The sequence below is a fragment of the Mauremys reevesii genome, linkage group 18, assembly GCF_016161935.1.
Source record: "Mauremys reevesii isolate NIE-2019 linkage group 18, ASM1616193v1, whole genome shotgun sequence".
NCBI classification, from domain to species: Eukaryota; Metazoa; Chordata; order Testudines; family Geoemydidae; genus Mauremys; species Mauremys reevesii.
This window is the reverse complement of record NC_052640.1, coordinates 6,957,776-6,969,949: the sequence shown is the minus strand read 5'-3', so window position 1 is coordinate 6,969,949 and position 12,174 is coordinate 6,957,776. Positions and strand designations below refer to the sequence as shown.

The 12,174-nt window shown below is 53.1% G+C and overlaps 1 protein-coding gene across 11 annotated transcripts in view; it reads right to left on the bottom strand.

Moving 5' to 3' along the window:
- Nucleotides 1–12,174, bottom strand: part of KDM2B (lysine demethylase 2B) — a 196,888-nt gene that overhangs the window by 125,286 nt on the left and 59,428 nt on the right. The window contains exon 1 of one of the 11 annotated variants that reach the window (XM_039505281.1): nt 11,882–11,899. The exons of the other annotated variants lie outside the window; for them this stretch is intronic. The gene's annotated coding sequence lies outside the window, so the exon portion shown is untranslated. Of the gene's footprint in view, nt 1–11,881; nt 11,900–12,174 lie in introns of those variants that run through there. 11 annotated transcript variants of the gene reach the window in all.

The following is a 12,174-nucleotide window of genomic DNA, read 5'->3' as shown; positions in this document are numbered from 1 at the left end:
GCTTGAACTTAGAAACCAAATCCATATTTAGGCACTTAAACAAACTGTTTCATTTTATGAAAGTGCAGAGCATCTTCAACGTCCACCAAAGTCAATGGGATTGAGGGTGCTAAGCACCTTGCAGGATTGGGCTTGTGAAGAATGCTTGGATAAGAACCTTTCCTAGCCCTTGGGCTTTCACCTTGCCAAGTGTTTAATGTCACTATGTAGTGAAATAAAAAGAAAGAACCCCGCTAACTATAAAGGGTTTTGGATCAGGCCCTAATTGTCCAGTATGGAATTATAGCATGGAAGCATATGGTACAGAGTCAGTGGTAGAGACAGGGTACCATATGAGATAGATTCATGTTCTGACCTACTTGGGAATTCTTATATTCTAATGAAAATTCTCCCATGCAACTTTTCTGATAAAGATTTTTAAATTTAATTTAAGGGGGGAAATGTATTAAGCATTTTCCCCAGAGAAAACAATCCCCCAGTCTTCATACAGAACCCAACAGTAATGTTCTTATTTCTGGCAGCTAAAACCCCACATACTTCACCACTTATTTTGCAGCCAACACAACAACAAAAACAAAATAATTCTTAACAGAATTTAAATGATAAAAATCAAATAATAGCAAAACCAAATAGTTCCTGACTATAGATTCCAAGGTTCATGGGTATTTACAGTGATTCTCTTTAGCTATTTCTGCCATCAGAAATAATCACAAGAACCTGGATGGAAAAGTTCCACTGTACTCATCTGAATTGAGATCTACAGCTCCTCAAATCAAGAGGACACGATCAGTGAAAACTTCACACAGGTAAGAGAAAGTTGATTCACCACCAAATAACGACTGCATAATATCAAATGAAGTTCATTAACCCTAAGTGTGCTGTGGCAGATATGTATATACGTCTTCAGCACCCAAAGGATACCTGCAGATTTGTGTTATCATTATACTAAAGAGCACTTATAGAATGTCTTCCATCTCCAAAGCACTTTGCAAACATTAATTTATTCCTCTGCAAGGTAGGTAAATATTATTCTGATTTTTCAAATGGGGAAAGAGAGGTAGAGAGAGGGTAAAGCCAAAGATTGGGATTTTCAAAGCAGTCAAGGGGATTTAGACACTTTTCCAACTTAAAACATTTTAAATGGGGAAAGTATCTAAATCCCTTACACTGCTTTGAAAATCTCAACCACAGTTTTCAAACTTGAATGCCTAAAATTAGGAACTGAAATACATCAAATGTGAGTCTCCTCTGCTTGGCACATTTGAAAATTGGGACATTTAATTAAATGCCTAAATGAGATTTTAGATGCCTAACTTTAGGCACTACAGTTAAGAATTTGGTCCTAAGTGATTTGCAAAGCCCCATGGATTGCTTTAATATCAGAGCTGGGATTAGAAAAGATGGTTACTCACCGTTGTAACTTGTTCTTCGAGATGTGTTGCTCCTATCCATTCCAGATAGGTGTGCGCGCCGCGCGTGCACAGCTCTTCGGAACATTTTTACCCTAGCAACTCCGGCGGGCCGGCTGGGCACCCCCTGGAGTGGCGCCGCTATAGCGCTGGATATATACCCCAGCCGGCGCATCCGCTCCTCAATTCCTTCTTGCCGGCTACTCCGACAGTGGGGAAGGAGGGCGGGTCTGGAATGGATAGGAGCAACACATCTCGAAGAACAACAGTTACAACGGTGAGTAACCGTCTTTTCTTCTTCGAGTGATTGCTCCTATGCATTCCAGTTAGGTGATTCCCAAGCCTTACCTAGGCGGTGGGGTCGGAGTAAGACGTGGCAGAGTGTAAGACTGCTGAGCCAAAGGCTGCATCGTCTCTGGATTGTTGCACCAACGCGTAGTGGGAAGCGAAGGTGTGGACAGAAGACCAGGTGGCCGCTCTACAGATGTCCTGGACGGGGACATGGGCCAGAAAGGCGGCAGACGAGGCTTGCGCTCTCGTAGAGTGAGCGGTGAGGCGGCGTGCTGGCACACGAGCAAGCTCGTAGCATGTCCGGATACATGCCGTCACCCAGGAGGAAATCCTTTGGGAGGAGACCGGCTCGCCCTTCATGCGATCAGCAACCGCTACGAACAGCTGGGGCGAATGCCGGAAGGGCTTCGTCCGCTCTATATAAAAAGCGAGGGCCCTGCGGACGTCCAGGGTGTGAAGCTGTTGCTCACGAGGTGAGGCATGCGGCTTCGGGAAGAAGACCGGAAGGAAAATATCCTGGTTGAGGTGGAAGGCCGACACCACCTTAGGGAGGAAGGCCCAGTGTGGTCAAAGCTGCACCTTGTCTCCGTGCAAGACGGTATACGGTGGACCAACCGTTAGGGCACGGAGCTCGGAAACTCGTCTTGCTGACGTTATAGCGATGAGAAAGGTCGTTTTCCACGAGAGATAGAGCAGGGAGCACGTGACCAGGGGCTCGAAGGGTGCTCCCATAAGCCTGGCCAGAACCAGGTTCAAATCCCAGGACAGGGTAGGACGTCGTATCGGCGGGTACAAGCGGTCCAGGCCCTTAAGGAAGCGGGAAACCATCTGGTTGGAAAAGATGGACCGACCTCCTATGGATGGCCGAAAGGCGGACACGACTGCCAGGTGTACCTTCAAGGAGGAGACTGCGAGTCCTTGTTCCTTAAGGGACCAGAGGTAGTCCAGGATCGTAGGAATAGGGACCAGGAAGGGATTAAGGCCTCTGTGATCGCACCAGAGCGCGAATCGCTTCCATTTCGCGAGGTAGGTTGAGCGAGTGGAAGGCTTCCTGCTTTCCATCAGGACTTGCTGCACCACCGCCGAACAGTCCCGCTCCGCGTGGGTTAACCACGCAGGTACCAAGCTGTAAGATGGAGGGACTGAAGGTCCGGGTGGCGGAGTCTGCCGAAGTCCTGCGTGATGAGGTCCGGCCACAACGGAAGGGGAATGGGATCCCGAACGGAGAGCTCGAGCAGCAGAGTGTACCAGTGCTGCCGTGGCCAGGCCGGAGCGACGAAAATGAGGCGGGCTCTGTCCCTCCGAAGCTTGAGTAGCACCAGGTGTATGAGTGGGAACGGAGGGAAGGCGTAGAGGAGGTGATCCGTCCAGGAGCAGAGGAATGCGTCCGACAGGGAGCCTCGGGAGCGACCCTGGTAAGAACAAAACCGGTGGCACTTCCTGTTCTCCTTGGAGGCAAACAGGTCTATCTGGGGAAACCCCCACCTCCGGAAAATTGTGAGCACCACATCTGGACGAAGGGACCACTCGTGGGCGAGGAACGACCTGCTGAGATGGTCGGCCAGCGTGTTCTGCAATCCTGGAAGAAAGGACGCTGCCAGGTGAATCGAGTGGGTTACACAGAAGTCCCACAGGAGCATCGCTTCCGTGCAAAGTGGGGAGGAGCGAGCTCCGCCCTGCTTGTTGACATAGAACATCGCCGTCGTGTTGTCCGTGAACACCGCCACACAGCGCCCTTGCAGATGGGCGCGGAAGGTGTGACACGCCAAGCGGATCGCTCGCAGCTCCCTGACGTTGATATGGAGGGAGAGCTCTCGGGGTGACCAGAGACCCTGGGTGTGTAGGTCGCCAAGGTGAGCCCCCCATTCCAACGCCGAGGCATCCGTGGTAAGGGTGACGGATGGGCGAGGAGGGCGGAACGGGACTCCTGCACACACGACCTCTGGGTCCAGCCACCAGCTGAGCGAACCGAGGATTGGCTTCGTGACCGTGACTACCATGTCCAGAGGGTCGCGGTGCGGCCGGTACACCGACGCCAGCCAACTTTGAAATGGGCGAAGGCGCAGCCTCGCGTACGTGATCACGAACGTGCAGGATGCCATGTGGCCCAGGAGGCGTAGGCAGGACCGAACCGTTGTCGTGGGAAAAGCATGCAGGTCCCGGATGACGGAGACCATCGTCTGGTGCTGAGGGCGAGGGAGGCAGGCCCTGGCCAAACTGGAGTCTAGGACCACTCTGATGAACTCCACCCTTTGTGATGGAGTTAAAGTAGACTTCTCGGCGTTTATGAGAAGGCCCAGGTACCGAAACAGGGCTAGGATCTCGGCCATTTTACCTGCCACTAGCTGTCGGGATGGCCCGCAAACCAGACAGTCATCGAGATACGGGTAGACGTGCATGCGACGACGGCGGAAGGCGGCGGCAACCACTGCCATGCACTTGGTGAAGACCCTCGGCGCGGTGGAAAGGCCGAAGGGTAGTACCACAAACTGGTAGTGTGCCTCGTTGACTACGAACCACAGGTAGCGTTGATGGGGAGGGTAAATCGCGATATGGAAGTACGCGTCCTTCATATCGAGGGCAGCAAACCAGTCTCCCGGATCCAGGGAGGGAATGATGGCCCCCGGGGTGACCATGCGAAACTTGAGCTTGAGCAGGTACCTGTTGAGTTCCCGGAGGTCTAGTATAGGTCGGAGACCTCCTTTCGCCTTGGGGATGAGAAAATATTGGGAGTAAAATCCCCTGCCCCACATGTCGTTCGGCACCTCCTCTATGGCACCCAAGCTCAACAGAGCCTCGACCTCTTGCAAGAGGAATTGCTCGTGAGAGGGGTCCCTGAAGAGGGACGGGGAAGGTGGGTGGGAGGGAGGGGGCAAAACAAACTGAAGGCGGTAACCATACTGGACCGTACGAAGTACCCAGTTGTCCGTTGTTATTTGGGACCACGCCGGGAAGAAGTGGGAAAGGCGGTTGCAAAATAACGGGGAAGGATCCGGTAAAGAGTCTGATGGGCCGCCCCCGGGCGTCCCATCAAAATGTCTGCTGAGGCCCTTGAGGGGCCTTCGAGGGCACCTGGGCCTGGTTACGCCTGTTGCCCGACGGTCTACGGCGGTTTAGGCTGCCTCTGCGACTATTATAAGGCCGTGACCTGGCCTGAGAAAATGGTCGGTATGGCTGTTGCCGGAACAACCTCCGCTGGGTAGCCGGTGTGTGCATACCCAAGGTGCGGATGGCGATTCGACCATCTTTGAGGGTCTGAATCCTAGAGTCCGTTTTCTCAGAAAAGAGACCCTGCGTGTCAAAGGGGAGGTCTTGCAGGGTGTACTGCACCTCGGGCGGCAAGGTGGAGGACTGCAACCAGGAGATGCGTCTCATGGTCACTCCCGAGGCTAGAGTTCTGGCTCCTGAGTCCACCGAGTCCAGAGCGGCCTGGATGGAGGATTGGGAGGCTTTCTTGCCCTCTTCAAGGAGGGCCGAGAACTCCTGTCGGGAGGCTGTTGGGATCAGCTCCGAGAACTTGGACAGAAACACCAAAATGTCATAGGTGTAGCAACCAAGGAGAGCTAGCTGGTTGGCAATCCGGAGCTGGAGACCACCTGCCGAATAGACCTTCCGGCCCAACAGATCCATGCGCCATGCGTCTTTAGATTTTGGCGCTGGAGCAGGTTGCCCCTGCCTCTCCCGGTCATTTACAGACTGCACCACGAGGGAGTCCGGAGTCGGGTGTGTATATAGGTACTCGTAGCCGCTGGGAGGAACCGAGTTGGAACAGTGGAGTGCTACTTTGACCTCCACAGCCCTAGCTTCTCTGTTTCTCCTTGTGTATTTAGTGTATATAGTCAGTTAAAATAGTTAGTAAAGTTAGTAATTAGGTAGATTAAGGGGAATTAGGGGGGCTTAGCCCCTCTTCTCCCGACCAGTGCGGGCTTATGCCCAAGACACCGGGGTTTAAGCCCTGTGCGGCTTGCCAGCGGCACATGCCGATTGGGGATCCTCATGACTCCTGTCTGCGTTGTTTAGGAGAGGCCCATCGCGCAGATAAGTGCCCAATTTGCAGATCGTTCAAACCTAGAACGAAAAAGGAGCGGGACATTAGGTTGAAGCAGCTCCTAATGGAGTCGGCGCTTACCCCTGCGGTGCCGACACCATCAGCTCCACAGTCGTCTTCGGCACGGAGCGCACCAGCGGGCGGAAAGAAGGAACTGAGGAGCGGACGGGCCGGCTGGGGTATATATCCAGCGCTATAGCGGCGCCACTCCAGGGGGCGCCCAGCCGGCCCGCCGGAGTTGCTAGGGTAAAAATGTTCCGAAGAGCCGTGCACGCGCGGCGCGCACACCTATCTGGAATGCATAGGAGCAATCACTCGAAGAAGAACTCAGTAATTCCTGGCTGTCAGTACCATGTTTTACATAGTGCAGAAGTTGGTCCAATAAAAGATATTATCTCACCCACATTGTCTCTCTAGTACCATGTTTAACATTTAGAACATGCCTCTAAAACAGAAGTACACAGTCAATACAAAACCTACTTTAAAAGGTCAGCACTATGTAATATTCATTCACTCTAAGGGTTACTAGCTGTTTCTGTTATTAACACGTCATGTGTGTTTTGAGGCCACAAATAAAATGGGTACTCACCTTCTTGTAACTGTTGTTCTTTGAGAGGTGTTGTTTGTGTCCATTCCAATCAGGTGTGAGTGCATGCACGTGCACGTTGGCCGGATGATTTTTCCCCTAGCATCATCTGTTGGGTTGGCCTGGGTGCCCCCTGGAGTCGCACCCTCGTGGCGCCTAATATATAGCCCTGCCGACCCGCCACCCCTTCAGTTCCTTTTTGCCGGCTATTCCGACAGAGGAGTAGGAGGGTGGGTATTGGAATGGACATGAACAACACATCTCAAAGAACAACAGTTACGAGAAGGTGAGTAACTGTTTTTTCTCCTTCGAGTGCTTGTTCATGTTGATTCCAATCAGGTGACTCCCTACCTAGCAAAATTAGGAGGTGGATTCAGAGCTGTCCACTGACTAGAGTACTGCTCTACAAAGGCCACATCGTCTCTGGCCTGCCTAGTAATTGCATAGTGTGAGGCAAAAGGGTGTACTGATGACCATGTCGCCGCCCTGCAGATTTCCTGGGTGGGGACTTGAGCCAGGAAAGCTGTTGATGAAGCTTGCGCCCTTGTAGAGTGCCCCGTCATTGGGGGCACTGGGATCCCTGCTAGATTGTAGCACTCGGTAATGCAGGCCAGAATCCATGACGAAGTGTGCTGTGTCGAAACAGGCTGGCCCTTTATCCTGTCCGCTACTGCGACAAAGAGCTGAACTGACTTCCTGAATGGTTTTGTCCTCTCAATGTAAAAGGCCAGCGCTCTGCAGACATAGAGAGTGTGCAGCCTCTGCTCTGCTACTTGCATGAGGCTTGGGGTAGAAAACTGGGAGGAAAATGTCTTGGTTGATGTGGAACTGTGATACCACCTTCTGGAGGAAGGCCGGATGGGGCCTGAGCTGAACCTTGTCCTTAAAAAACATGGTATAGGGCGGCTCGGACGTTAGAGCCCTGAGCTCAGACACCATCGCGGCTGAAGTTATTACCACCAGGAACACGACCTTGTAGGAAAGGTAGAGCAGGCAGCATGTTGCTAGAGGCTCAAAGGGATGCCCCATGTGCCTAGAGAGGACCAAGTTAAGGTCCCAAGCAGGAACCAGTTGGCAGACGTTCGGGTACAACCTGTCGAGGCCCTTCAGGAAGCGACTGACCAGGAGGTTAGCGAAAACTGAGCAGCCGTGTGCCCCTGGATGGAAAGCCGAGATGGCAGTTAGGTGTACTCTTATAGAAGACAAGGAGACCTTCCTGCTTTAGGTGGAAGAGATAATCCAAAATCTGGGGCACTGAGGCTAGCACCAGGGAAAAGTCACGTTGAGCTGACCAGATTGAAAATCTCTTCCACTTGGCCAGGTACATGGCCCTAGTGGACGGTTTCCTACTGCCCAGGAGAACCTGTCCAACTTATTCTGAACAGGAATGCTCAAATGGATTCAGCCATGGAGCCTCTATGCTGTGAGATGTAGCGACTGCAGGTTCGGGTGCAGGAGCCGCCTGTGATCCTGCATGAGAAGGTCCGGGAAGAGCAGCGAGGTAATCGGGGCTCCCACTGACATGTCTAGGAGAGACGTGTACCAATGCTAGCGGGGCCAGGCTGGTGTTATGAGAATGATCCGAGCCTGGTCTCTGCGGACCTTGTGCAGTACCTTGTGGAAAAGCGGTATGGGTGGGAAGCGTATAGAAGCAGACCCCCCCCCAGTAGAGGAGGAACGCATCCACTGTGGAGCCTGGACTGTGATTCTGGAAGGAGCAGAACTGCTGACACTACCTGTTGCGTCGTGTGGCAAAGAGGTCAATCAGGGGACAGCCCCACCTCTGGAAGACCAAGGATGCAACGTCTGGGTGAAGGGACCACTCGTGGCTGTGAAAAGACCTGCTGAGGCAGTCCGCCAGCTCGTCCTGGACCCCTGGAAGGTACGACACCTGTAGATCAACTGAGTGCTCTATACAGAAGTCCCATAACCTGAAGGCTTCCTGGCACAGGGGAAAGGAGCGTGCACCTCCCGTTCGTTGATATACAACATCACGGTCATATTGTCCGTCATGACCGATACACATCGACCTGCTAAATACGGGCAGAATGACTGACACGCTAGACATACCGCCCTGAGCTCCCTGACATTGATATGAAGATGGAGATCTGTCTGTGACCAGAGGCCCTGAGTCCTGTGGTCCCCAGATGAGCTCCCCATCCCAAATCTGACGAGTCCATCACTAGTGCTAGGGATGGTTGTGGGGCAGCAAAGGGAACTCCTGCACACACCTGCTGAGCGTCTGTTCACCACAGGAGCGAGTCAAGGATGGGGTGAGGCAGGGTCACGATCCTGTCCAAGCTGTCCCTGGCAGGTCTGTACACTGACGCAAGCCACAGCTGAAGCGGTCAAAGCCTGAGTCTGGCATGCTGAACCACGCACGTACAGGCCGCCATGTGGCTGAGAAGTTTGAGACAATTTCTCGTGGTGGTGGTGGTGAACTGCCTGAGACCTTGGATCATGGCGTTGAGGGCCTGGAATCTCTCCTGCGAGAGGAATGCTCTGGCTTGGGTTGAGTCCAGAACCGCCCCTATGAACTCTATCCTCTGGACTGGGGACAGAGTCAATTTCGCCTCGATCAGTATCAGGCCCAGATTCTCAAAGGTGTCTCTGATGAATGCCACCTGAGCCCTGTATCAGCCTTTGATCAGCCAGTCGTCGAGGTATGGGAACACCTGACCTGATGTCGCCACAGAAAGGCGGCAACGACTGCCGTGCACTTGGTAAAGACTCGAGGTGCTGCTGACAGGCTGAAAGGGAGAACAGTAAATTGGTAATGGGAACCATTGACCACAAACCTGAGGAACTCTCTGTGGTTGTGCGCGATTGCTATGCGAAAATATATGTCCTTCAAGTCGTGGGCGGCACACCAGTCTGCTGGATCCAGTGAAGGGATAATGGAAGTCAGGGAGACCATGCAGAACCTGAGTTTCCTCACGAACTTGCTGAGGTCGCGCAGGTCCAGGATAGGCCTGAGGCACCTTTGGCCTTCGGTATTAGGAAACAGCATGAATAGAACCCCTCGCCCCTGTGCTCCAGGGGAACCTCCTCCACCGCCCCCAGTGCTAGGAGCAATTGCACCTCCTGAATGAGAAGTTGCTTGTGAGAAGGGTCCCTGAACAGAGACAGGGAAGGGGGGTGAAAGGGCAGGAGGGCACAGAATTTGATGGAGTATCTCCTCTCTACCGTGTGAAGCACCCAGCGGTCCGAAGTTATATGGGACCATGCACAGTAGAAAGGGGACATTCATGAGGAAAAGGTAAGGCAGGGTAGATCCAGTCTCTGGTCTGGTGTGCTGTCCTCGACCGCAACTTCAAAAGGCCAGTTTATAGCCAGAGGGCGGTTTGGGCTGGCCTTGATTAGCGGAGGGATGTTCCTTCTCCTAACACTCCAGTTCCTCCACCTAGGATTGTCCTGGCGGTTCTGCTTCTGGAACCTTTGGGGAGGTTGTGGGGGGATGGGATCTGTGTCCTCTACCACCTCCTCGACCTTGGGCAGCCCTGAGGAGCAACTGCTGTAGGACTCTGTTATCCTCTAATGCAGGAGCTATGGTCATCCCTGCCAACGCTTCGTCCAGCGACGAGGAGGAGGAAGCGTGTTCCAGTAGTGGAAACTCCCTACCGTCTGCCCTGGAGGGGTCACGTGACTCCTGGGGCAGCGTTGGAGAAGGTGGTGCCGATGACGGTGCCAGGGCCATAGGCATCATAGCCAACATCGGCATCAGTCTCACTGGAGGGAACTGCATCAGCACACTCACAGAAGCTGTCGGGGTCGGGGGGCCCGGTCCTGACATCGGCACAGGGCCAAAGGTGCCTGCATCGAGGTCGACATTGACAACGGTGCAGGTGTGGGAGATGGGTGTGTTGACGTCATAAAGACCAGTGCCGAAGTTGGAGCCGAGCATGGGGACTATAGGCGCCGGGGGCGGATGCACAGCGGAAGGTGGCACAAAAGTGGCAGAGGCCACTGAAGATGTCGCTGAGCGTGTGCCCTGGGTCTCTCCCTGGCCCTTGTGATAAGCCCAGGGAGTCCAGAAAGGCTAATGAGGCAGATTCTGTCACTGCAGAGGTCATAATTGATGCTCCCTTCAGTCTCTGCCCAACCTCGCTCTATGACTTCTGCTCCTACTTGAGCAATAGGAGTCGGGCTCCAACTCCAAGGTCTCAGACACTAAAGACCACGGAGGAGCTGATCCTCAGTGCCTCGAACATCAAGAGCTCAGGGAGCAGTAAGGCTCTCTGTCGGAGCGTGTAGGCACCGACGGACAAGGCGAAGGGGAATGCCTCAACATCATAGCCGGCTTTCCCTTAGAGTGCACCAGAGGATGGGGCTCCGACAGCGCTGAGAGTTCCTCCCTGGCAGGCAAGATTGCCGTCAGGTGGAGGAGATCTCTAGCGGCCTGGTATGTTTCTGGCATGGACGGGAGCTGCAGCTGCTGCGTAAGTGCCGGTGAGTGAGGTGGGGCTGGACTCGACTGCCTCACCCGCACAGGAGTCAACACGGCCCCGGACGAAGATGCCGAGGAGTGGCCTGCCTGGGGTCACACATCTTGAGGCTTAGCCAGAGGACAATAGTCGTACGGCTTTTTCTTCTTTTGAGGCACCGTCGAGTGGGAGCGGTGCCTACTATCAGATGGGCCCCCGAGGAGCCGTCGTGGTGCTGAGCGTCCCTAGAGGAGTCCTTCAGCACCAAAGTCACCGACAACGCCAGCACACTCCACGTTGAGTACAACGCCGTACGGGTTGGGTCTCTCGAGCCCGGGCTGGTGTAGGGCTGCCTCCATGAGGATCACCTTCAGCTGCTGTTCCCTTTATGTGTTCTCGGGTGGAACTCACGGCAGATCTTACAACGATCTTTCTGATGGGTCTCCCCAAGGCACCGAAGACCCGAAGTGTGCAGGTCACTCTTCGCATACGCTTGGCGCAAGCCACACACTTCTTGAAGCCCAGGGACCACAGCATGTCATGGCACTGGGGCTGGAGTGGGGAGAGGGGGGAGGAACCCCAACTACTATACTATACTATTAACTGGAGTACTACTAACTAACTAACTATATACACGAAATAGAGAAGAAAACTTGCTGAGCAAGAGCCCAGGGAAGTTCCAGCCACCATCACTAGCAGTAAGAAGGAACTGAAGGGGTGGCGGGTCGGCAGGGCTATATATTAGGTGCCACGAGGGCACGACTCGAGGCTGACCCGACGGATGCTGCTAGGGGAAAAATCTTCTGGCCAACATGCGCGCGCACACACGATTGGAATCAACATGAACAAGCACTCGAAGAAGAACTTTTTTCCCCCACCATTACATGAAAAACAGTTTCAAGGGAAACATCCAAACTGTGGTAAACTATCAAATATTGGGGTGAAAGATTCATTCCAGTCACTCATCAGAAATTTCCTGAATTTTTCTCTATTTTGGCTAGTTACCACACACCCCAGCTCCCCTCCTCTTAGTGACATAATGATAACAGGCAGTGATGCCATAAGTTTATCCATAGAATAGGTATAAGACAGGCAAAGACAGCACAAGCTTCTCCTATACTACCTCTCAAATATGCCTCAACTAGGACCTCTGAAGTGATAAAGTTCAGTCTCTGTAGCCTATTATATCCTTGACTTCTCTGTTGAGAATGCCTGCAAAAAAGTCAATTAGCATAGAATCACAGAATATCAGGGTTGGAAGGGAGCTCAGGAGGTCATCTAGTACAACCCCCTGTTCAGGCAGATTTTTGCCCCAGATCCCTAAATGGCCCCCTCAAGGATTAAACTCACAACCCTGGGTTTAGTAGGCTAACGCTCAAACCATTGAGCAATCCCTCCCTTCTAGCCATAAAATTT